This window comes from Ambystoma mexicanum, chromosome 11 (genome assembly GCF_040938575.1).
Source record: "Ambystoma mexicanum isolate Mex_15411 chromosome 11, UKY_AmexF1_1, whole genome shotgun sequence".
NCBI classification, from domain to species: Eukaryota; Metazoa; Chordata; class Amphibia; order Caudata; family Ambystomatidae; genus Ambystoma; species Ambystoma mexicanum.
Window position 1 is genome coordinate 671,442,390 of NC_090934.1, and position 24,510 is coordinate 671,466,899.

General features: G+C 43.2%; 1 pseudogene; it reads left to right on the top strand.

Annotated features, from left to right (window-relative positions):
• The first annotated feature begins 22,765 nt into the window (after positions 1-22,765).
• Positions 22,766-23,392, top strand: LOC138504758 (charged multivesicular body protein 3 pseudogene; annotated as a pseudogene).
• Positions 23,393-24,510: the final 1,118 nt, after the last annotated feature.

Genomic DNA, 24,510 nt, shown 5'->3' on the forward strand with positions numbered 1-24,510 from the left:
GCACCTTCTAAATGCAATTGGGTACACTTCTAAATGCAATTGGGTACACTTCTAAATTCAACCTTCTCAGAGAGGCTATTGGGCGCAACTTCTAAATGCAATTGGGTACACTTCTAAATGCAATTGGGTACACTTCTAAATTCAACCTTCTCAGAGAGGCTTTTGGGCGCAACTTCTAAATGCAATTGGGTACACTTCTAAATGCAAGTGGGAACAATTCTAAATGCAAGTGGGTACACTTCTAAATGCAAGTGGGAACAATTCTAAATGCAATTGGGTACACTTCTAAATTCAACTTTCGCAGAGAGGCTATTGGGCGCAACTTCTAAATGCAATTGGGTACACTTCTAAATGCAAGTGGGAACAATTCTAAATGCAAGTGGGTACACTTCTAAATGCAAGTGGGAACAATTCTAAATGTAATTGGGTACACTTCTAAATTCAACTTTCGCAGAGAGGCTATTGGGCGCAACTTCTAAATGCAATTGGGTACACTTCTAAATGCAAGTGGGAACAATTCTAAATGCAAGTGGGTACACTTCTAAATGCAAGTGGGAACAGTTCTAAATGCAATTGGGTAGACTTCTAAGTGCAATTGGGTACACTTCTAAATGCAATTGGGTACGCTTCTAAATGCAATTGGGTACACTTCTAAATGCAATTGGGTACACTTCTAATTGCAATTGGGTACACTTCTAAATTCAACCTTCTCACAGAGGCTATTGGGGGCAACTTCTAAATGCAAGTGGGAACAATTCTAAATTCAACCTTCTCAGAGAGGCTATTGGGCGCAACTTCTAAATGCAATTGGGTACACTTCTAAATGCAATTGGGTACACTTCTAAATGCAATTGGGTACACTTCTAAATGCAATTGGGTACACTTCTAAATTCAACCTTCTCAGAGAGGCTATTGGGCGCAACTTCTAAATGCAATTGGGTACACTTCTAAATGCAATTGGGTACACTTCTAAATTCAACCTTCTCAGAGAGGCTATTGGGCGCAACTTCTAAATGCAATTGGCTACACTTCTAAATGCAAGTGGGAACAATTCTAAATGCAAGTGGGTACACTTCTAAATGCAAGTGGGAACAATTCTAAATGCAATTGGGTACACTTCTAAATTCAACTTTCGCAGAGAGGCTATTGGGCGCAACTTCTAAATGCAATTGGGTACACTTCTAAATGCAAGTGGGAACAATTCTAAATGCAAGTGGGTACACTTCTAAATGCAAGTGGGAACAATTCTAAATGTAATTGGGTACACTTCTAAATTCAACTTTCGCAGAGAGGCTATTGGGCGCAACTTCTAAATGCAATTGGGTACACATCTAAATGCAATTGGGTACACTTCTAAATGCAATTGGGTACACTTCTAAATTCAACCTTCTCAGAGAGGCTATTGGGCGCAACTTCTAAATGCAATTGGGTACACTTCTAAATGCAATTGGGTACACTTCTAAATTCAACCTTCTCAGAGAGGCTATTGGGCGCAACTTCTAAATGCAATTGGGTACACTTCTAAATGCAAGTGGGAACAATTCTAAATGCAAGTGGGTACACTTCTAATTGCAAGTGGGAACAATTCTAAATGCAATTGGGTACACTTCTAAATTCAACTTTCGCAGAGAGGCTATTGGGCGCAACTTCTAAATGCAATTGGGTACACTTCTAAATGCAAGTGGGAACAATTCTAAATGCAAGTGGGTACACTTCTAAATGCAAGTGGGAACAATTCTAAATGTAATTGGGTACACTTCTAAATTCAACTTTCGCAGAGAGGCTATTGGGCGCAACTTCTAAATGCAATTGGGTACACTTCTAAATGCAAGTGGGAACAATTCTAAATGCAAGTGGGTACACTTCTAAATGCAAGTGGGAACAGTTCTAAATGCAATTGGGTAGACTTCTAAGTGCAATTGGGTACACTTCTAAATGCAATTGGGTACGCTTCTAAATGCAATTGGGTACACTTCTAAATGCAAGTGGGAACAATTCTAAATTCAACTTTCTCAGCGAGGCTATTGGGCGCAACTTCTTAATGCAATTGGGTACGCTTCTAAATGCAAGTGGGAACAATTCTAAATTCAATTTTCGAGAGAGGCTATTGGGCAAACATCTAAATGCAACTTTCCAGAGTGTCTATTGGATACACTTCTATAATTAACTTTCACAGATGCTATTGGTAGCGCTTCTAAATGCAACTCTCACAGAGGATATTGGGCCCATATCTAAATTCAATTTCCAACAGAGAGGCTACTGGGCGCACTATTAAAATCAATTTTCCAGCGAGGCTATTGGGAACACTTCTAAGTTTCACACAGGGGGTATTGGGTACGCTTTCTAAGTGCAACTTTCACATGCTAACATTCACAATTCCATCTAAGAGTGGACATGCTAACATTCACAATTCCATCTAAGAGTGGACATGCTAACATTCACAATTCCATCTAGACGCGACGCAGGCCAATATTCACAATTCCTTCTAAGAGTGGACATGCTAACATTCACAATTCCATCCAAGAGTGGACATGCTAACATTCACAATTCAATCCAAGAGTGGACATGCTAACATTCACAATTCCATCTAAGAGTGGACATGCTAACATTCACAATTCCATCCAAGAGTGGACATGCTAACATTCACAATTCCATCCCAGAGTGGACATGCTAACATTCACAATTCCATCTAAGAGTGGACATCCTAACATTCACAATTCCATCTAAGAGTGGACATGCTAACATTCACAATTCCATCCAAGAGTGGACATGCTAACATTCACACTTCCATCCAAGAGTGGACATGCTAACATTCACAATTCCATCTAAGAGTGGGCATGCTAACATTCACAATTCCATCTAAGAGTGGACATGCTAACATTCACAATTCCATCTAAGAGTGGACATGCTAACATTCACAATTCCATCTAGACGCGACGCAGGCCAATATTCACAATTCCATCTAAGAGTGGACATGCTAACATTCACAATTCCATCTAAGAGTGGACATGCTAACATTCACAATTCCATCTAAGAGTGGACATGCTAACATTCACAATTCCATCTAAGAGTGGACATGCTAACATTCACAATTCCATCTAAGAGTGGACATGCTAACATTCACAATTCCATCTAGACGCGACGCAGGCCAATATTCACAATTCCATCTAAGAGTGGACATGCTAACATTCACAATTCCATCTAAGAGTGGACATGCTAACATTCACAATTCCATCTAAGAGTGGACATGCTAACATTCACAATTCCATCCAAGAGTGGACATGCTAACATTCACAATTCCATCCAAGAGTGGACATGCTAACATTCACAATTCCATCCAAGAGTGGACATGCTAACATTCACAATTCCATCTAAGAGTGGACATGCTAACATTCACAATTCCATCTAAGAGTGGACATGCTAACATTCACAATTCCATCCAAGAGTGGACATGCTAACATTCACAATTCCATCCAAGAGTGGACATGCTAACATTCACAATTCCATCCAAGAGTGGACATGCTAACATTCACAATTCCATCCAAGAGTGGACATGCTAACATTCACAATTCCATCTAAGAGTGGACATGCTAACATTCACAATTCCATCCAAGAGTGGACATGCTAACATTCACAATTCCATCCAAGAGTGGACATGCTAACATTCACAATTCCATCTAAGAGTGGACATGCTAACATTCACAATTCCATCTAAGAGTGGACATGCTAATATTCACAATTCCATCTAAGAGTGGACATGCTAACATTCACAATTCTATCTCAGAGTGGACATGCTAACATTCACAATTCCATCTAAGAGTGGACATGCTAACATTCACAATTCCATCTAAGAGTGGACATGCTAACATTCACAATTCCATCGAAGAGTGGACATGCTAACATTCACAATTCCATCTAGACGCGACGCAGGCCAATATTCACAATTCCATCTAAGAGTGGACATGCTAACATTCACAATTCCATCTAAGAGTGGACATGCTAACATTCACAATTCCATCTAAGAGTGGACATGCTAACATTCACAATTCCATCCAAGAGTGGACATGCTAACATTCACAATTCCATCCAAGAGTGGACATGCTAACATTCACAATTCCATCTAAGAGTGGACATGCTAACATTCACAATTCCATCTAAGAGTGGACATGCTAACATTCACAATTCCATCTAGACGCGACGCAGGCCAATATTCACAATTCCATCTAAGAGTGGACATGCTAACATTCACAATTCCATCTAAGAGTGGACATGCTAACATTCACAATTCCATCTAAGAGTGGACATGCTAACATTCACAATTCCATCTAAGAGTGGACATGCTAACATTCACAATTCCATCTAAGAGTGGACATGCTAACATTCACAATTCCATCTAGACGCGACGCAGGCCAATATTCACAATTCCATCTAAGAGTGGACATGCTAACATTCACAATTCCATCTAAGAGTCGACATGCTAACATTCACAATTCCATCTAAGAGTGGACATGCTAACATTCACAATTCCATCCAAGAGTGGACATCCTAACATTCACAATTCCATCCAAGAGTGGACATGCTAACATTCACAATTCCATCCAAGAGTGGACATGCTAACATTCACAATTCCATCTAAGAGTGGACATGCTAACATTCACAATTCCATCTAAGAGTGGACATGCTAACATTCACAATTCCATCCAAGAGTGGACATGCTAACATTCACAATTCCATCCAAGAGTGGACATGCTAACATTCACAATTCCATCTAAGAGTGGACATGCTAACATTCACAATTCCATCTAAGAGTGGACATGCTAATATTCACAATTCCATCTAAGAGTGGACATGCTAACATTCACAATTCTATCTCAGAGTGGACATGCTAACATTCACAATTCCATCTAAGAGTGGACATGCTAACATTCACAATTCCATCTAAGAGTGGACATGCTAACATTCACAATTCCATCGAAGAGTGGACATGCTAACATTCACAATTCCATCTAGACGCGACGCAGGGCAATATTCACAATTCCATCTAAGAGTGGACATGCTAACATTCACAATTCCATCTAAGAGTGGACATGCTAACATTCACAATTCCATCTAAGAGTGGACATGCTAACATTCACAATTCCATCCAAGAGTGGACATGCTAACATTCACAATTCCATCCAAGAGTGGACATGCTAACATTCACAATTCCATCTAAGAGTGGACATGCTAACATTCACAATTCCATCTAAGAGTGGACATGCTAACATTCACAATTCCATCTAAGAGTGGACATGCTAACATTCACAATTCCATCTAGACGCGACGCAGGCCAATATTCACAATTCCATCTAAGAGTGGACATGCTAACATTCACAATTCCATCTAAGAGTGGACATGCTAACATTCACAATTCCATCTAAGAGTGGACATGCTAACATTCACAATTCCATCTAGACGCGACGCAGGCCAATATTCACAATTCCATCTAAGAGTGGACATGCTAACATTCACAATTCCATCTAAGAGTGGACATGCTAACATTCACAATTCCATCCAAGAGTGGACATGCTAACATTCACAATTCCATCCAAGAGTGGACATGCTAACATTCACAATTCCATCTAAGAGTGGACATGCTAACATTCACAATTCCATCTAAGAGTGGACATGCTAACATTCACAATTCCATGTAAGAGTGGACATGCTCACATTCACAATTCCATCTAGACGCGACGCAGGCCAATATTCACAATTCCATCTAAGAGTGGACATGCTATCATTCACAATTCCATCCAAGAGTGGACATGCTAACATTCACAATTCCATCTAAGAGTGGACATGCTAACATTCACAATTCCATCTAAGAGTGGACATGCTAACATTCACAATTCCATCTAAGAGTGGACATGCTAACATTCACAATTCCATCTAAGAGTGGACATGCTAACATTCACAATTCCATCCAAGAGTGGACATGCTAACATTCACAATTCCATCCAAGAGTGGACATGCTAACATTCACAATTCCATCTAAGAGTGGACATGCTAACATTCACAATTCCATCTAAGAGTGGACATGCTAACATTCACAATTCCATGTAAGAGTGGACATGCTCACATTCACAATTCCATCTAGACGCGACGCAGGCCAATATTCACAATTCCATCTAAGAGTGGACATGCTAACATTCACAATTCCATCCAAGAGTGGACATGCTAACATTCACAATTCCATCTAAGAGTGGACATGCTAACATTCACAATTCCATCTAAGAGTGGACATGCTAACATTCACAATTCCATCTAAGAGTGGACATGCTAACATTCACAATTCCATCTAGACGCGACGCAGGCCAATATTCACAATTCCATCTTAGAGTGGACATGCTAACATTCACAATTCCATCTAAGAGTGGACATGCTAACATTCACAATTCCATCTAAGAGTGGACATGCTAACATTCACAATTCCATCTAAGAGTGGACATGCTAACATTCACAATTCTATCTCAGAGTGGACATGCTAGTATTATGGCACTTTTATGGTTTTGGTAGGTAAGATAGAGTGGCAGGGGTTTTTGGAGTAGAGTGATTGCTCTACTCCCCACTCATGCCACACTCACGGTTTTTGTTGGTGTCTGTTGGCTTCCTTGGAACGGGACAGGTGAACGGGAGACTGGCAGACTTATTTCCCTTAACTAGAGGGACCAGGCAAGATTGCCCCCACAACCCCGCTAATATGCCCTAACCATAGCTCCATTAGTAATAAATGTAAGGGGTAACCATAGAATCTAAGGGTAAAAGGGTGGGAAAGTGGAATTCAAATTGTCTCTCTTTTTGGATGACATTTTAGCTTACCTAGGTGAGTCTCAAAAATCGTTATCAGAATTGCTAGCCCTGATTAGGAAGTTTGGGTTATTCTCTGGGTTAAAGATTAACATATCAAAATCCACAGTAATGTCGATCTGTAGAGGGAGATCAAGCCTGGAAAACAGGAATAAGCTATGGGGTATCAGGATATATAAAGAGGCATTAACGGATACAGGTCCCCAGAGACCTCACGGAAATATGCCCTTTGAACTTCGACCCTCTTCTCGAATCAGTAAGTAAAAACCTGGTGATGTGGAACACGACAACACTCTCATGGTTTGGGAAGATGTCACGATCCAGCTCGCCTGCCACCCAGCACCGCTACATGTGCCTCTTCTTTTATTTCCTTTTTTTACCGTTTGCAGTTTTGGACTAATCTAATTGCATGTTCCATTCTGGCTTTTGGGTTAAACCAGCAGATGCATTCTGGGACATGTATGATGTCCAAAAGGCAGCAGGCTGGAGGAGGCATACTAAATACATTTGTTTGCAGCAAGCTACTAAGAGCTGCAGAGGGCCTGATTTCATTCACCTGTTCCAAGCTACTGCAGGCTAGGCTGCAGAGAGCTGGAGAGCACTTGATTAGAAACCACTGCTACTGCAGGCCACTGAAGCCAGGGCTGGGCTTAATTGAACACAGCTGCCAGAGTCTGCAATCAACTCCACCCTACTGGCCTGCTGGCTGGGAGGGCCTTTATAAGCTTACTTTGAACAGAAGCAGTTGTCAGTCGGTTTTACGTTATTTTGCCACAGGATTTTTCGTTTTTTTTGTGTGGGGGGTTAGCCCCCAAACCCGCCCCCTTTTATTTTTTTTTTAAATTATTCCCTTTCACCCACAAATATTTAATTAATTTTTGAACCCCCCCCAAAAAAAAACGATGATTTTTTTTTCGATAAAAAAAACAGCGATGAAAAGTTCCGCCACGAAAAATCCTGCAGCAAAAGAACTGTATACCTGTCAGTCAACTGCTTCCACTGGGAGTTCATGCTGGTGCTCCTTTTACCAGTTTTTGACCTTTCCTGGAAATCCTCTTTTGGCCTTTGATTCCTGTTGGTGTTGATGCTTGCAGCTCCCTCTCCAGTCAGCTGCAGCCTTCTGCCCTGCTCCTCTGGGCTCCCACCTGGTGGCTCTGCCACACTCAGCTGCCTTCCGTCCTGCCCCTCAGTGCTCCCACCTGTACCTTCTGCCCTGCTCCTCTGGGCTCCCACCTGACGTGCTGCCTTCCGCCCTGCTCCTCTGGGCTCCAGCCTGACGGCTCTGCCACACTCCGCTGCCTTCCGCCCTGCTCCTCTGGGCTCCCACCTGGTGCCTCTGCCGCACTCAGCTGCCTTCTGCCCTGCTCCTCAGGGCTCCCACCTGTACCTTCTGCCCTGCTCCTCTGGGCTCCCACCTGACAGCTCTGCCGCACTTTGCCGCCTTCGGCCCTGCTCCTCTGGGCTCCCACCTGGCGGCTCTGCCACACTCCACTGTCTTCCGCCCTGCTCCTCTGGGCTCCCACCGGACGGCTCTGCCGTACTCCGCTGCCTTCCGCCCTGCTCCTCTGGGCTCCAGCCAACGGCTCTGCCGCACTCTGCTGCCTTCCGCCCTGCTCCTCTGGGCTCACGCCTGACGGCTTTGCCGCACTACGCTGCTTTCTGCCCTTCTCCTCTGGGTTTACCTACCTGGCAGCCTCACCACACTCCTCTGCCTTCTGCCCTGTTCCTCTGGGCTCCTTGCCTTGCAACCTGCCTGTTATAGTTTCTGATATCCTATCCTGCCCTCTACCTGGTTATTTCATTCAACGCTGCTTTCTACTTGTATACATCTTGGTCCACTGTGGTGTCTCCACTTGAATCCATTTTACAGTGCGACCCTGGGTTGGTCTCCGTTCAGATCAGATAAGGGAAGACTTCTGTTGCCTTCACCTAGTACGTTGAAGTCATACCTGCCTCAGTATATGGTCTTTCAGTTTTACCCTTGCACTGAGTACAACACTTTCCACGGCACGCCCAAGTCATGAGGTTGCTGTATGACTGTTGTTAAAAGTAATCTGCTGGTACCTATCCCAAGGGCTTTCCTTAATCCCTGGAGACCCCTTATCATATTCCAGTACACCCATATTTCTGATAAATCCGTGTTGCCCAGTGTACTTGCTTGTCTTTGCCTTTTCTCTGTCTCTTTGTTTACAGCCTGCTCCTGCAGTTCCTGTGAATACCTGTTTCAACTAACAGCTTGTATGTACCTTTAATCTGTTATATGCTAACATTGTCTCCGGAATCTCCCTTAATCTGGTTGCATACAGTGAGAGATAGCCTCTGCCCTGTACTCTCCGCCTAGACTTCTGACAGAAGATGACTTCAGTAAAAATGGATGTCCTCCTCAGATTTCTGCACTTATTTTTAGCGATACCCACTATGCTCCCAGAGAGCATTTTTAGGGACCTAAACCACAAGATTAACAGATTTATTTGTCAAGGGAAAAAGCCTAGGATTAGAAAAGCCTCACTGACCTTACTTAAAGAGTATGGTGGATTTGGCTTTCCAGATTTTCACCTATGTCATAAAACAGCACAACTCAGAGTTCTTCTTGAACACATGAGAGATGACAGGTGCACATATTGGACATACTTGGAAGACTCAATTACCCACCCCAGAAAAGGGAGAGATCTCTTGCGGACACCCACAAGAATATATGACCATCATACCCTGGAGGTATTGTTGTTGACATGGAAAAAAGGGGGATTGAACAACAAACATTCTATGTGGCCATCACCAATGAGTTATCTGTGGGGAGCACCCATTGACCTAGCCCACAAGGGATTTAGAAACACACAAAAGTTGTCATAGAGCAGCCTTCAGGGAGTGGGCCAACTATTTGTTGGGGAAGTATTTAAGGGGTACAATGAAGTAAAGGAAATGTTAGGGAAAGATGCAATAAGCATCTTTGCACAATTGGGACTCAAAGAGATTGTGACAGACAATCCTTCCTCAGGGTTACTTGAATGCTCACTGCAACTTTTCTTTTGTAATAATGAACCTCCATGAATTTTATGTATAATACTGTCTAATGTCTGAACCCTGTACCTACTGTAACTAAGTTTCCCTACAAGTAACAGTGTCACAATGTCCCCGAACTGTCTGTGCGCTATACAAATGTAATAAATAAATAAATAAATAAGACCCAAAAGGGTTAAAAAATACAGAGAGAGAACTCACAACCTTTGACATGGTATTGGATGCGGCAGACACAGAAGAGGAATTGTATCGAAAATATATAAGGTCTTCATGATCGCAGATATTGCGGACAGGCAGATGTTTATGAGATATTTGGAACGCTTGGTGGGATATGAAATCCCAGAGGAAGTCTGAGACAAGATCTATAAGGTTACCTTTCACAAAAATCTTTTCAAATCAGTCATGGAACATAACTTTAGGATTTTACATGGTTGGCACTGGGATCACTTGAAACTGTCAAAAATGTATGAAGGGGTCTATGCAGAGTGCCCTAAGGCATATGGTCAGGTGGGATCATTGTTTCATGTCTGGTGGTCCTGCCCCAAAATACAAATATACTGGGCAGAGATTCTGAGCTGGATGAAGCAGGTGACAAGTGAAGATCTAGCTCTGGACCCACTACAGATACTGTTGAGCATTCCCCCTACCGAAAGTGAGATATATCGATTCCCAAGGATGTGGGAAGCTTTGTTTTGTGCAGGGAGGCTAGCATAGGCCCACAAATGGAAAAAACCAGTAGCCCCAGATAGGTCTGATTGGTTGCATAAAATGATGCACGTGATTCTGTTTCTGAAAGGGTGATGTGCCAATCAGACCCCTTTTCATAAATGCTCCATGTCAAATTTATAGTACACATATGTCTTCTGTAACCAGTTTACTGACTTCAACAGCCCCAACTCTGCAGCGGCACAAAGCAGGTTCAAAGGTCACATATGCATCCTCGACAGTTGCTGGGGCACAAAGTCTCTGCTGGCAGAGGTAACCTTTTAATCTTCTTCACCTCGGATCTAAATTATAATAATAGTTTTCCTTAGTAACTCTGGTGGCATATACATCTTTAACTATTCAGCATTCTTGGTTGTGGCAAGGGGAGAGCTAAGAGCACACCATTACACAATAACAGCAATTTTATATCACATTAGTGTCAGCTCTGTGAGCAGGGCTCAGCTATGACAGGACATATTTATATTGGTGTCTGCCTTGGCTGTCTCGATATCTGCTATGTGAGACAATAGCCAGGATGCTGCCTCTTTTGTTCCGTATGAAGGGAAGCAAAACTTTTGTTCAGGGTGCACTTATTCCCCAGAGGAGGTCCCCTGGGAACCAGTGCTTCAAAGGTAGCAAAGACATTAAAAAAAAAAAAACTCTCATACCTGGTGCTGACCATTGGCATCCCTTTGAACTCAACGGGTATGTGAAAGGGTTAAAGTAGCCATAGAGGAGTTGTGGGCTCAGAGAAGGGTTCCACCATCTTGGTTTATATTAAGGCTCCTTTCTTCTCCTGTCTTTCTTCTCCTGTCCCCTCCACCTCCTGACAGCAAGGTGTGCGTGATGCCACCATGCAAAGGGCACTTGTTACAACCACTTGTATTGGACCCTTTACATAGATCTTGCTTTGCAAGAATCCTCTGTGACATTTTGCCTTTAAAAGAAGAGGGGCACCCTCTCATTCTTTGATAATTCTCTGGTATTCCCCAATAACAAGAATAATTCATCTGGACATCTGCTGGTGATAATGTCTACCCTAAGGTCATTGCCAAGGAGGCGAAGACAGACAGTGTCTGAGGCAGAGGAGAGCTCTGCCCCTAACCAGCCCCAGGGAACATTGGAGGTGAACTGTTGCTGCAACACGGCCTAAATACAGGCTGCACTGAAGTCAGGTTTCTGCTCACTGCAGGTGAAGGTTCCTGTTACGCTCACCTGGCTCCCACAGGGGCGTCAGTCGGACCCGGAAGGTTGCAGTCTCCAACAAAGTGATGCGTAGTGCAGAGATGACTGACTGGACTGGCTCTCCTAATCTTGTCTGCTTGACCCGTAGAAGTATTCTCCTGCAAGTGGAGAGATGGATTTAGCCACCCGTGGATTCTAGTGATGCACCCCCCACAGTCCTCCCCACTAATCACCTCCGAAGTGCCCTCTCAGCAATCTCACCTTATATTCTTGAAAGATGAGCCCTCCATCCTGCATGAATTGCAGGGGCGCGTTGATGCCAGTTACTTCACTGGTTTGAAGGCGTGGGAGAGTTCCGGAGAGTATTGACTCTGAGGTTCCTGGCAAGGACCAGTAAGTATCAAGTTCATAGAGTTCAATATGTCCGATGTCTCACTCTTGTCCCCCCTTCCTTCCTTGTCTTGCAGCTGAGATCGTGAGAAGATGCTCTCGTGGCAGCTGGTGGCGCTCAGGTAAGAGTCTGTATTACCCGACGCTGTCCGGTAAATGTTGCATGTGTTTAACGTGTTGTTTTCTCTCTCTTTGCAGGTGCGGCTCATGAAGATGTGGAGAGTTATAGAATAATGCCTCTGGTGGTAAATCAGGTAAGTCTATGGTGATAAGAGTTATATTTGTTGGTTTTCTCGGCTCACCTTGCTGTTTTCCTTTGTCCCCCAGGTGCCGGAGTTTGGCGAAGAAATGATGGAGGCAGCGCTGAATCGAAAGATGCTGCGTGGACTTGTGAGTATGGTGCGGCACTGCAGCTGGAGATGCGACGCGTACAGAAATGATGTTCTTTCCAGGTCCGGAGGCGAGATGGATCCGGAACCAGGTGAGGAATTCAAAAATAGTTAATTTTCTAACCTTGTTCTTTTCTTTCCTCTTTGTTTTAGGAGCTCCAGATTCGAGGCGGGCGTGGCAGAAGACTGGATGTAGACTGCAGGCACAGTGAGTGTTACGCTGCTGGATGCAGAATAACGCGAAGTGTGTGCTGATGTTCGGGCGTGGTTTAAATAGCCTCCAAAGTAGTTCCAGGTAAGAAGTTCCCCAGAACCACGCCCGAGTAAAAAATAGTCCCTGTAATAAAATAGTCCCATCCAGGCCTCACGTTGGGTTGGACTCACTTGCAGCATGGTCTGCATCAGGTAAGTAAAGTCTATGAGCCTGGTGCCTATGGCGCCAGGATTGAACCGGGGTTTGGATGCCTGCTCCCGGAACTGATGTGCTTGGTCCTGATGCTCGGGGATAGGCATCATGACAGCACTCCCTCCCAAGGCCACTCCTAAAGTTGTTCTTCCCCTTGGCCCTGGTTTGTCTGGGAAGTCCCGATGGAATCTCTTCACCAACCGAGGTGCATGAATGTGGTCACTAGGCTCCCATGACCCCACTTGTGGTCCGTAGCCCTTCCAATCGATTAAATAAAAAAGTTTTGATTTAACCATCTTGGAGTCCAGGATATTTTTTACCTCAAATTCAGGTTCTCCATCTATCAAGATGGGGTCGGGTGGTTTGGTTAATCTTGTTCCTGGTTGAATCGGTTTTAAAAGTGAAACATGAAAGACAGGATGAATTTGCATATTAGAGGGTAATTACAATTTGACGGCCACCGGGTTGATAATGGCCTTAATGGTGTAAGGTCCCAAATATCTAGGCTTAAAAGTCCCAGTTCCCTGCAGAGGTATGTGTTTTGCAGCCAGCCAAACTTGTTCCCCAATCTGGTATTGTGGAGTTTCACTTCTATGTTGATCAGCATTTTTCTTATATTTCTCTTTTGCTTGTTTCAAATGTTCTGTTGCCTCCTTAAAGGCTTGTGTAATAGTAGAGTGCAAATGACTAACTGCAGGCATTTATAAGTGCTGAGGCGAATCTAGTTCTGAGGTTCGAGGGTGATGTCCATATATGGTATAAAAGGGGCTTTGTCCGGTTCCTGAATGTACAGAGTTATTGTATGCATACTCGGAAATCCATAAAATATCTTTCCAATTACTTTCGGTCTGGTGTAGCATGCAACGTAGGTACTGTTCAAGGGTCTAGTTCGTCCTCTCCGTCTGACGATCGGTCTGGAGATGGTGACTGGTTGATAACCTCACGTCGATTTGCGCCAATTGACAACATTTTCTTCCAAAAATGTGAAATGAATTGACTATCTCGGTCAGAGACCAATACGGAAGGAAATCCGTGTATTCGAACAATGTTTTCGAGGAACTCCTGGGCCAGAATTGAAGCAGAAGGTAATCCCTTTAAAGGAATAAAGTGGGCCATCTTGGAAAAAAGATCCACAATAACTAGAATGGTGTTAAATCCATTACATGGAGGTAGATCTGTAATAAAGTCTAAAGATAAGGTGTGCCATGGTTTAGGTGGAATATCCAAAGGTTGTAAAAGACCAGCTGGTTTTTTCTTCTGACTTTTGTTTTGGGCTCAAATGCCACAAGACATCACAAATTACTTTACGTCTTTTCGCCAGGTGGGCCACCAGAATTGTCTCTTAATTTTAGCTTCAGTTTTTGTGATACCTGGGTGCCCTTCCATCAGGGTGTCATGATAATTGGAGATGACTAGTTCTTGTAGTTCCTTGTGTGGTAGAAATAGTTGCCCTTGATAATAAGGTAGGTCATTGATGACTGAGTAGTCAGGGCCTTTCTTTACCCCGTCCTGCAAGGCTGTTGGATCGAAGAGTTGTTGGATCTTTACATGAATATCCTCTAGTGTCTGTAGAGTAATGCCAAGAATTCTTTGTTCTGAAATTATAGGCACCGGTTCCAGGTTCGCATATGCTTCTCCCATCCCTATTCGGGATAAGGCATCTGCCTTGCCATTTTTACAGCATGGTCGATAAGTGATCACGAAATCGAATTTGGCAAAGAACAATGCCCATCGAAGTTAGCGCGATGATTGGGCTTTGGCTGTTTTTAAATACTGCAAGTTTCAGGTGATCGGTGATTACAGTAATGGTATGCCTGGCACCAAGAAGATAATGCTGCCAAGCCTTGAAGGCAGATTTGATGGCTAATAACTCTTTATCGGTAACCGCATAGTTTAACTCGGGTGCCGAGAACTTTCTGGAACAAAATGCTACTGGGTGAAGTTGACCAGTTTAGGATCCTTCTGGGACAGGACAGCTCCCATGGCTAAACTGGATGCATCAGTTTCAACTATGTATGGAAGTTCAGGGCGTGGATGCTTTAAGACAGGTGCAGACGTGAATTTCGCTTTCAGCTCTTGGAAGGCCTTTTCAGCCTCTTCGGTCCACAAGAAGCGTTTGTTTTTTCGCAAAAGTGCTGTGATGGGGTGTACAACATGTGAGAAATCCGGAATGATTCTGCGGTAGAAATTAGCAAATCCGAGCATGCTTTGTACCCCTTTAACTGAACTGGGTGATGGCCACTTAAGAATTGCGTCCACCTTTCGAGAGTCCATTCGGACTCCTTTTGGAGTCAGGATAAATCCAAGGAATTCAACTTCCTTAGCATGAAAAACGCATTTTTCCAATTTTGCATATAACTGTGCTGGCGTAGTTTCTCAAGGACTGCATGCACGTGCTTAACATCGTCTGATTCTGAGGAGGAGTACACTAGAATATCGTCTATGTATACGACAACACCGACGTCAATGAGTTCACAAAGGACATCATTCATAAAATACGGGAAGGCTGCTGGTGCATTGCACAACCCGAAGGGCATCACCTGATATTCGAATAATCGGTACTTGGTGCGAAAGGCAGTCTTCCATTTGTCGCCTTTCTTTACACGTACCAGATCATATGCCCCTCAGAGATCTAATTTAGTGTAGATGCAAGCATCCTTTACTTGGTCTAGTAATTCGGGGATCAGAGGCAATGGGTATCGGTTCTTCACCGTAATCTGATTTTATGCGTGGTAGTCTATGCACGTTCTGAGGTCACCTTGTTTTTTAGGCACGAAGAATAAAGCTGAGGATGCAGGGGACTTGGATGGACAAATTAAGCCATTAGCAAGGTATTGGTCTAAGTATTGTCATAGATTAATGTTTTCGGGTTCCGTAAGGGCATAGATCCTACTGCATGGAGGTTGTGCTCCGGGTATGAGGTCAATTTGACAATTGTATGGTCTGTGAGGTGGTAAGGTGTTTGCCTGTTCTTTTTGAAAAACATCCTGGAATTTATGATATTCCTGAGGTAACTGCACGACTGGATTAGCGACTGTGGCCAGGCCTTTGTTCAAGGTTTTTTTCGGGTAACAGGTGTGAGCACAATCCGGGAAGGTTATTCTCTTCTCTCGCCAATCAATACTAGGATTATGTGTTTCCAACCAAGGTATCCCCAGTATTATTTGGAACTCCGGGGCTTTGATTAAATCAAACAAAATAGTCTCCCGATGCCCATCTTGACCCAACAGTGTCATCTCTGTGGTGGAATGAGTTACAGGCCCAGAGGCAATTTCAGTTCCATCAACTGCGGTGATGACATCTGAAGAGTTTTTTTTGCAGAAAGGTAGATTCATCCTAGAAGCCAATTCGTGGTCCATATAGTTTCCTACGGCCCCGCTATCAATATATGCTCTTACTGCGTGCATATGTGATGGCTGCTTTGGGTCAATAAGGACCATTGGTATGATTAGGTGCGAGGTCTGAGTGTCCTTCTTCAAGCTCGGCAAGCGGACCTCTACGCTTGTCGGGCGTGGTCATTTGCCGAATCAGGTTCTGTTTGATTTCTATCAGCAACTCCGACTACTTTCTTGGATGGTTTTATAGGGCAATCCCGTAGAAAATGTCCTGAGGCTCCACAGTATAGACACAATTGCATCTGCCGTCTCCTTTCTCTTTCCTTTTGAGTTAAGGGTCCCTTAACCCCCCGATCTGCATGGGTTCTGCTGCATCTGTTCCTTTGGGGTTGACGGGTTTAACCAATACCCGATTCTCGAACTTAGCTCGGTCAGCCTTTCTATTCAGAAGTCGGTGGTCTAACTGGACCACTAAGTCTATATATTCTGCACAATCCTGGGGTGGGTTCACAACTTGGGCCAAAACATCTTTAAGTTCTCCCCAAAGTCCACGATGAAATAGTGTAATTCGTTTTACCTCTGACCATCCGGTTTCCACCACCAACCTATTAAAGGTTGCGATATAGGTTAACAGATCCTGGTTACCTTGTTGTCGGGATAAAATTTTGTTATCCAGGGACTGTCCCTGGGAATGTCTGGCGAATAGTCTTTCCATGCTCATTTGAAAACCCTGAAAGTCCCAAAGAAGAGGGTCATCCTGATTGACTAGTGGAATCGACCAATGAGCTGCACTGCCACTCAAATATGATAATACAAAAGCTACTTTGGCTTGGTCATTTGGAAAAGCTCCAGGTCTGCATAAAAAGTGCAAGCGACATTGGTTCATAAACACGGCAAACCTTTTTGAGTCCCCAGCAAAGCGTTCAGGTGGAGCTAAAGGAATAGCCCCTGATAACACCACTTGCACCGGATTGCTCGATGAAACAGGAGTTGGATTCCCACGAGTCCTGGTAAAGATGTTTGCCCTGCTTGGTTTTGCAGCAGTTGCCTAGCCAGATCGGCAGTGTGCTTCTTCGAGACAATCAGTTGTCTCCTGAGGGCATTAGTCCCTTGGCGAGCGGAGTGCCCTTCCGCCCTAAATTCCCCAATAATTGACCAGTTGGTTGGTTTCTGAGGTTTCCATAACGCCCAGGTGGGGATTTATAGAGAGGCTTTGCGTTCTGTTATGCTCACCTGGCTCCCACAGGGGCGTCGGTCAGACCCGGACAGCTGCGGTCTAGACCAACGTGATGCGTAGTACAGAGATGACTGACTGGACTGGCCCTCCTAATCTTGTCTGCTTGACCCGTAGAAGTATTCTCCTGCAAGTGGAGGGATGGATTTAGCCACCCGTGGATTCTAGTGATGGCACCCCCCACAGTCCTCCTCACTAATCACCTCCAAAGTGCCCTCTCAGCAATCTCACCTTATATTCTTGAAAGATGAGCTCTCTATCCTGCATGTATTGCAGGGGCGCGTTGATGCCAGTTACTTCACTGGTTTGAAGGTGTGAGAGAGTTCCAGAGAGTATTGACTCTGAGGTTCCTGGCAAGGACCAGTAAGTATCAAGTTCATAGAGTTCAATATGTCTGATGTTTCACTCTTGTCCCCCCTTCCTTCCTTGTCTTGCAGCTGAGATCGTGAGAAGATGCTCTCGTGGCAGCTGGTGGCACTCAGGTAAGAGTCTGTATTACCCAACGCTGTCCGGTAAATGTTGCACGTGTTTAACTTGTTGTTTTCTCTCTCTTTGCAGGTGCGGCACATGAAGATGTGGAGAGTTATAGAATAATGCTTCCGGTGGTAAATCAGGTAAGTCTATGGTGATAAGAGTTATATTTGTTGGTTTTCTCGGCTCACCTTGTTGTTTTCTTTTGTCCCCCAGGTGCCGGAGTTTGGCAAAGAAATGATGGAGGCAGCGCCGAATGAAAAGATGCTGCGAGGACTGGTGAGTATCGCGCAGCGCTGCAGCTGGAGATGCGACGCGTACACAAATGATGTTCTTTCCAGGTCCGGAGGCGAAATGGATCTTGAATCAGGTGAGAAATTCGAAAATAGTTCGTTTTCTAACCTTGTTCTTTTCTTTCCTCTTTGTTTTAGGAGCTCCAGATTCGAGGCGGGCGTGGCAGAATACTGGATGCAGACTGCAGGTACGGTGAGCGTTACGCTGCTGGATGCAGAATAACGCGAGGCGTGTGCTGCTGTTCGGGTGTGGTTTAAATAGCCTCCAAAGTAGTTTGAGGTAAGAAGTTCCCCAGAACCACGTCCGAGTAAAAAATAGTGCCTGTAATAAAATAGTCCCATCCAGGCCTCACGTTGGCTTGGACTCACTTGCAGCATGGTCTGCATCAGGTAAGTAAAGTCTATGAGCCTGGCACCTATGGCACCAGGACTGATTTCTATGATGAGCCTGGCACCTAAGGCGCCAGGACTGAACCCAAACAGCCCCAGGGCTGTTGGGGTTTTAATAAGTATCTGGATGCCTGCTCCCGGAGCTGAAGGGCTTGGTCCTGATGCCCGGGGGTAGGCATCATGACAGCTCCCTTGTAGGTGCAAGAGAAACTGCCTGGAGTGGAAATGTAGAACAGAAGGACAAGCAACCTTGAAGCCCAGAAGAAGCTTGAATCCTGTTTCCGCCACCTCGAGACCTCCTTGAGCTAGATTTGACCATGTTCGCTGCCTTGAGCTGTCACTGGACATATGGCCCTGCCTATGGCACTCTAAGTGAACATTTAAATGCTTACTTCATCTCAAACCATCAATTCACCAGCTCCATCCATTGCCACAGAGCACCTCAAGCAACCAGACTGCAGGCTTCACCATAGTGGGATCAAATGTTTCAATCTGACTAATGCCAGCAGAAGTCATTGGCTCACCACCAACTTGACTGCTGCTCAAACTATTCAAAGTCATCATCCCAACATCTCAAATGCTGACTTGAACCTTCAAAGCCTGCACCATCAAACTGACTGGATGGCAAACGCCAGTGGTCTCACATCAACTCAAACTGTTTTGGCATTGGCTTGCCCACAGCTAAAGCACCAAGAAGACCAGCATGGTATGGTCTAGTGCCTATGACAAATAACTGAGGTACTGTGAAGAGGCTCTGTCTCCTGGGCCTCATTTGGAACCATAGTGACTGTTAAGACCCCTTCTCCACCATATTCATGAAGACATGTCCTTTCGAATAGGGGTATTGAGGCAATATTGTGTGTTCCTTAACACAACTGCTCATCTACCCAGAGTAGCCATTCACAAAGATCTGAATTTTCTGCATTTCTTTCTACATGGTGCATTTTCTGAGTGCCTTTCTGATTAGTTATTTTCATGTTATTGTTTTATTAAAATATATATATTGATATAGGGCCTTGATTGGACATTTTGTTCTATTTTTGAACCATTGTTCTTAGGTTTTTTAGGTTACTACTGCAATCTAATCACACCCCTTTTGAAGCGTATAGCCTAGCCTCATCCTATGTTACCACAAAAGGTGAATGAGGCATACATTTTGTGACAAGGATATATTCACAGCTGCTATGTGGGACAATTTTCAGGTACCTGCCTCTTTGATTCCATTGCAGAAGGCAACTTTTTCCACCAAGGGCACAGGAACCCTCCGTAGATTGGCCCCTGTAACTGGTGCACCAAATGCAGTCCTGGCATAACAAAGCTACTCTCACATGAGGGTGCAGATCACTGGAGTTATTTTGTTGCCAGCATAAAGGGGAACAGGATGGACTTAAACAAGCCTAGAGGATATGGACTGCCAGGAGAGGGGTTCCACAATTTTGGTTTCTGCTAGACCTCTCTGCTCGTCCCACCTCCTGCACTTTCTGCAAACCAAGCACTCTGGGATTATGCCAAAAAGCAAAGGACACTTTTTAAAGCAACCTGAATTGGACCCGTGACAATAGGCTTACTTTGGACAAATCTATTGTAGCATATGTGTATTTATAAGGACAGGAAACAATGCCGTTAGTTGATTCACCTTTGGATTCATCTCGAACTCTGTTACAGATACAACCTATTCGAAAGCCCTCTGATAAAGAGATGAAGACATATGCTTCCAAGGCAGATGAGAGCACTGCCCGATAAACATCTCCAGGGAACAGTGGGGGTTGGACTTGGACCAAGGCATATCTTCTGGCTGTGCATTGGAACCAGGATCCTACTCACTGGAGGTGAAGGACCCCTGTAGGTGTCATACAATATACCTGGAGTCGAAGTGCAGAACTAAGGAGTTGTCTTGTCCCTGCAGACCTTGGTTTGAACCAGCAAGCAACCTCAACCACATGAAATCAAGTAACTCAAACTCTGACTCAATCGTCTGAGAGTGTCCAACTCACTATCTCAAAAGCTGACTCTATACCATAGACGCATAGTTTTGCTGCAAGTTGAACTGAACTATTGGAAGCAATCGAGTTGACCAACTCAAGCACAGATACACTTTAACAGAAACAGGTTCCATGAACCAACTCAATGGTAACTTGCTATTGGAACTGCACAATTTGATTATCTCGACACTGGCTCAATTGCAGTAAAGCAGAAACCTAATAGATGCTGGTGAGCCCCAAACACAAGAGACCAATTGTGTTTGTGGAGGGCCTGCCCCGTTAGTGTGCCGTAAAGGAAGATAATGACTTGTAGCCCACTTCTCTGCCTTTTTGAAGACATTTATCTAAATGCAGACATTACTGCTGAAGTGTTTTGCCTGAAAACCCCTGCTTATCAACCCAGATTGCAATTGTCAGCAGTGTGAATTATCTGTGTTCCACTTACCGGGTAAGTCATTAGTGCATTTAATTCATTTTGTGTATTGGTTGTTTATATTAAAGCCCTTATTTTTAAAGAACCTTGGTTGGATATTTTTATATTTGATACCACCGTATTATAGTTGTGGGTGTCACCACTGTATCAGCTCACACCCCTCTTGAAGATATAGCCTGTTATTGTCCCACATTCCCAAAAGAGTTGAAGGAGGTATACCTGTTGGGCAGTGCCTGTTTCACCTTCATGATTGGGATCAATGCTGGTTTGGTAGTAGTTTGGGCTGAGTAGGCAGTCTAGATGTACTCATCTCCATACTCCTGCAGAGTGGTAGTCATTTCATCATAAACATATCCACTGCTCGCTCTTACTCATTCAAACTCACTCACTCACTTTGATCTCTCTCACTCATTCAATCCTTCATTCATTGCTCTCAGTCAATTCATTAACACATATTTGGCCTGCTGGTAAAATGGAGTAATGGCAGATAATCACCTTCAAAGATAATTTCAAAAGAATAAGGACCAACTCTAGCAAGTACCCAGACTTGAGCTCTACCGTGAGTGGATTTTCATTGTTCAACTTTTGACCCCATAAAGGACAACACATTTCCCCCCCAAGAAATCTTTTCTCAGCTGTCAATGATGATCAAGTCTGACTCTGTCTTATAATGACCCTAAATGAAAACAGTCAGCCACTATGCTTTATTTCATGAACATTCCCATAAACTCCATATAGCAAAACTAACAGTTCTATAAAATAATGTTTTCCATTTCTTGATTGATGGTGTAAACATTTTCAAAGAGTGACTAATACAAAAATCGATTCTGTTTAGTGAAACTTCTCTGAAAACAGCAAACCTTTGATCTGAAGGAGGATGCAGATAAAATATTCTATGGTGCGTCAGAACACGTGGTATTATTGTGGGTAAAATCTGTGTTATTTCCTTATCCAAGTGAATGATCCAATTATGAGGCTTTCCTAGAACCATGAAACATGCTTTTTCCAGTCACTAGTGAGGTTTAACCCCACTTGATCAATTTGGAGAGCCAGCTGTCTATGGCTGTAAATTCCACAGATATTGGTGTAGTAAATAAATGACATGCACATCTGGCTAAACACAGTTTCTTTCCTAATGTTGTCTATGTGTGGATTCAATGGTTGTCTGCAAAGTATTTTCGTAAAAAACAAAGTTAATAAGCACAAAACACTGGCCAAGAAAAATTGTATTACTTATATCTATTGAAATGCATTTACTTTTTAATAACTGATTCATTTTACGAATAACTATCCCTGATATAATCCTCCACATGATAACACAACTCCAAGATTTTAACCCGAAAATTCTGATTCATTTTAAAGGTGTTCCTCTAACTTTCAATCCTAAACAAGTCACCCACAATGTTCCACATAAATAAAGGCAGCTTGCCTACAGTTAAGAAATGTAACTATTCTGTTATTGTCGCGCTATATATTGACAACTATTCTAGACACAAATGGAAACTTCTAATATCTGTGACTACTTGAAACGAAATAATTCACTCTCTTATGAAATAACACAGAAGAAACTGTTCAATAATGTGGGGGAACCTATGGTACCAATAAGAAAGAAAGAAGTTCCTTATAAGTCAGACAGGAGTTTCTAAATAACTCTCATTAAAAGCAACAAGGCTTGTGAAAAGAAAATAATGTTCAGAAAGATGCATGATCACCCTCCAAACGACCTGGTTAATGAATGGCCACTGAAGATAAGAAAAGAAATTTGAGCAATTGATAAGCGAATACAGGATATTTAAAGGGAAAAGACAAAGTGAAGCGGTCAATCAAAGAACCAGCTAAGAAAGGCCAGAGAGATGTATTCATAATTAATCCAAAGGTGATGATCAGATCAAATAAGGCTGCACAAACGCTATATGCACTCAAAGCACACATGAACTCCTTCCTCATGGATATGCAGAACAAATTGTATGTTTTTCGCGTGGCAGGATCACTAAAGAAGAACAGAGAGGTCTTGAAGGCAATGCAGAACTTAGTGAAAATCCCTGAAATCTATGTTGCGATGAGGGGCTTGTCTAAGGAAATGAGGAAAGCTAGCATTGTGAAGAAAATGATCAAGATACCGTTGTGTTGACAGCATGGATGACCAAGAGGGCATAGAAGTAGAAGCAGAGATGGAAAGTGTCAAAATACTGCAGGATATGACAGAAGTGGCCTGGGGCAAAGCTCCCAGTAAAGGTACAGACACCCTCCCCGAAGTGGAACCAAAAGGTAGCACAGCTGTCTGAGAAGATGAGGAAGATATTGAAGCAATGTAGTACTGATTTGCTGCCCTGCAAAACTAAGCCAGTGTTCAATCCGCATGTACAGTTTCAGATTTGTAATTATTTGGTAAAGAGTGGTAACACTGAATATTTACGATACATTGATTTTGAATTACTTATCGTGTTGTTGCTAATGATATTTCTCTATAAATCAACTATCAGTTTTCTTTTGCGTTCTAAAATGACTACTGTGTTTCTCCATGGGACAGTAGATCCTAATTTGAAGCAGTTTACTCAAGATTGCAACTGTTAAATGATGCAAGTGCAGTACCTATGCAATATGGTACTTAAAATTCAATTGGGTAGTTTTTTCAATAAACCAAATCAGAGAGGGTTATGAAGAACATTAGATATGATGGCAGGGTGATAACGCAACATACTTCTGCCTTTTCTGATTCCCAGTTGCACATTGTCCTTGTGTCTTCATACCCTAACAATGATGTTCACAATATACATACTGTATTTTAAGATGTGTACTAATCAGTGAAGTCTTTGTCTACATTTCGATGCACAATGCATCTCTAAACCCTTTCCTTTGTATTGTATGCCTTGAGTTGGGAATATGTCTCTCTGCATAACATGTGTGAAGGAAGGTATCAGAGGCTTGGATCATATCACACCCTTTACCTTTGCAAGCCTTATTTTGCATTTCTTGGTTTCTGGACCCTTTAGACAGGTGATATTATCTATGTTTTTGTCTAGTTACATACCCTGCAGCTATGTTTAGCGTTTCCTGAAGTATGAGCGAATATGTGTTTATTCAAAGTCGGTTTGCTCTCCCCTCCCTTAAATACTTTTGATGTAAGATGACTTGTGTACATGTTCCCAAAGAACACTAGTATAGATTTTAAATACAGTTATGCATTTCAATAACTCAAGTTGCCATGTCGAGAAATCTGGGAATAATAATAGATAGAATCTTTAATTTTGGAGAGCAAAATGTCTTGTTGTATTAAAGTGTCAGACAAACTGAGGTTTTAAAATGTTTATCGAAAAGGATCAAAAAATCCACTTGAGTCAGAATCCTTTGATGCCTGCACAAACTTACCTGGGAATAAAATGGTTATTTAAATTCACATTATTGGACATTATTGAATGAATAAGGGCGAGTG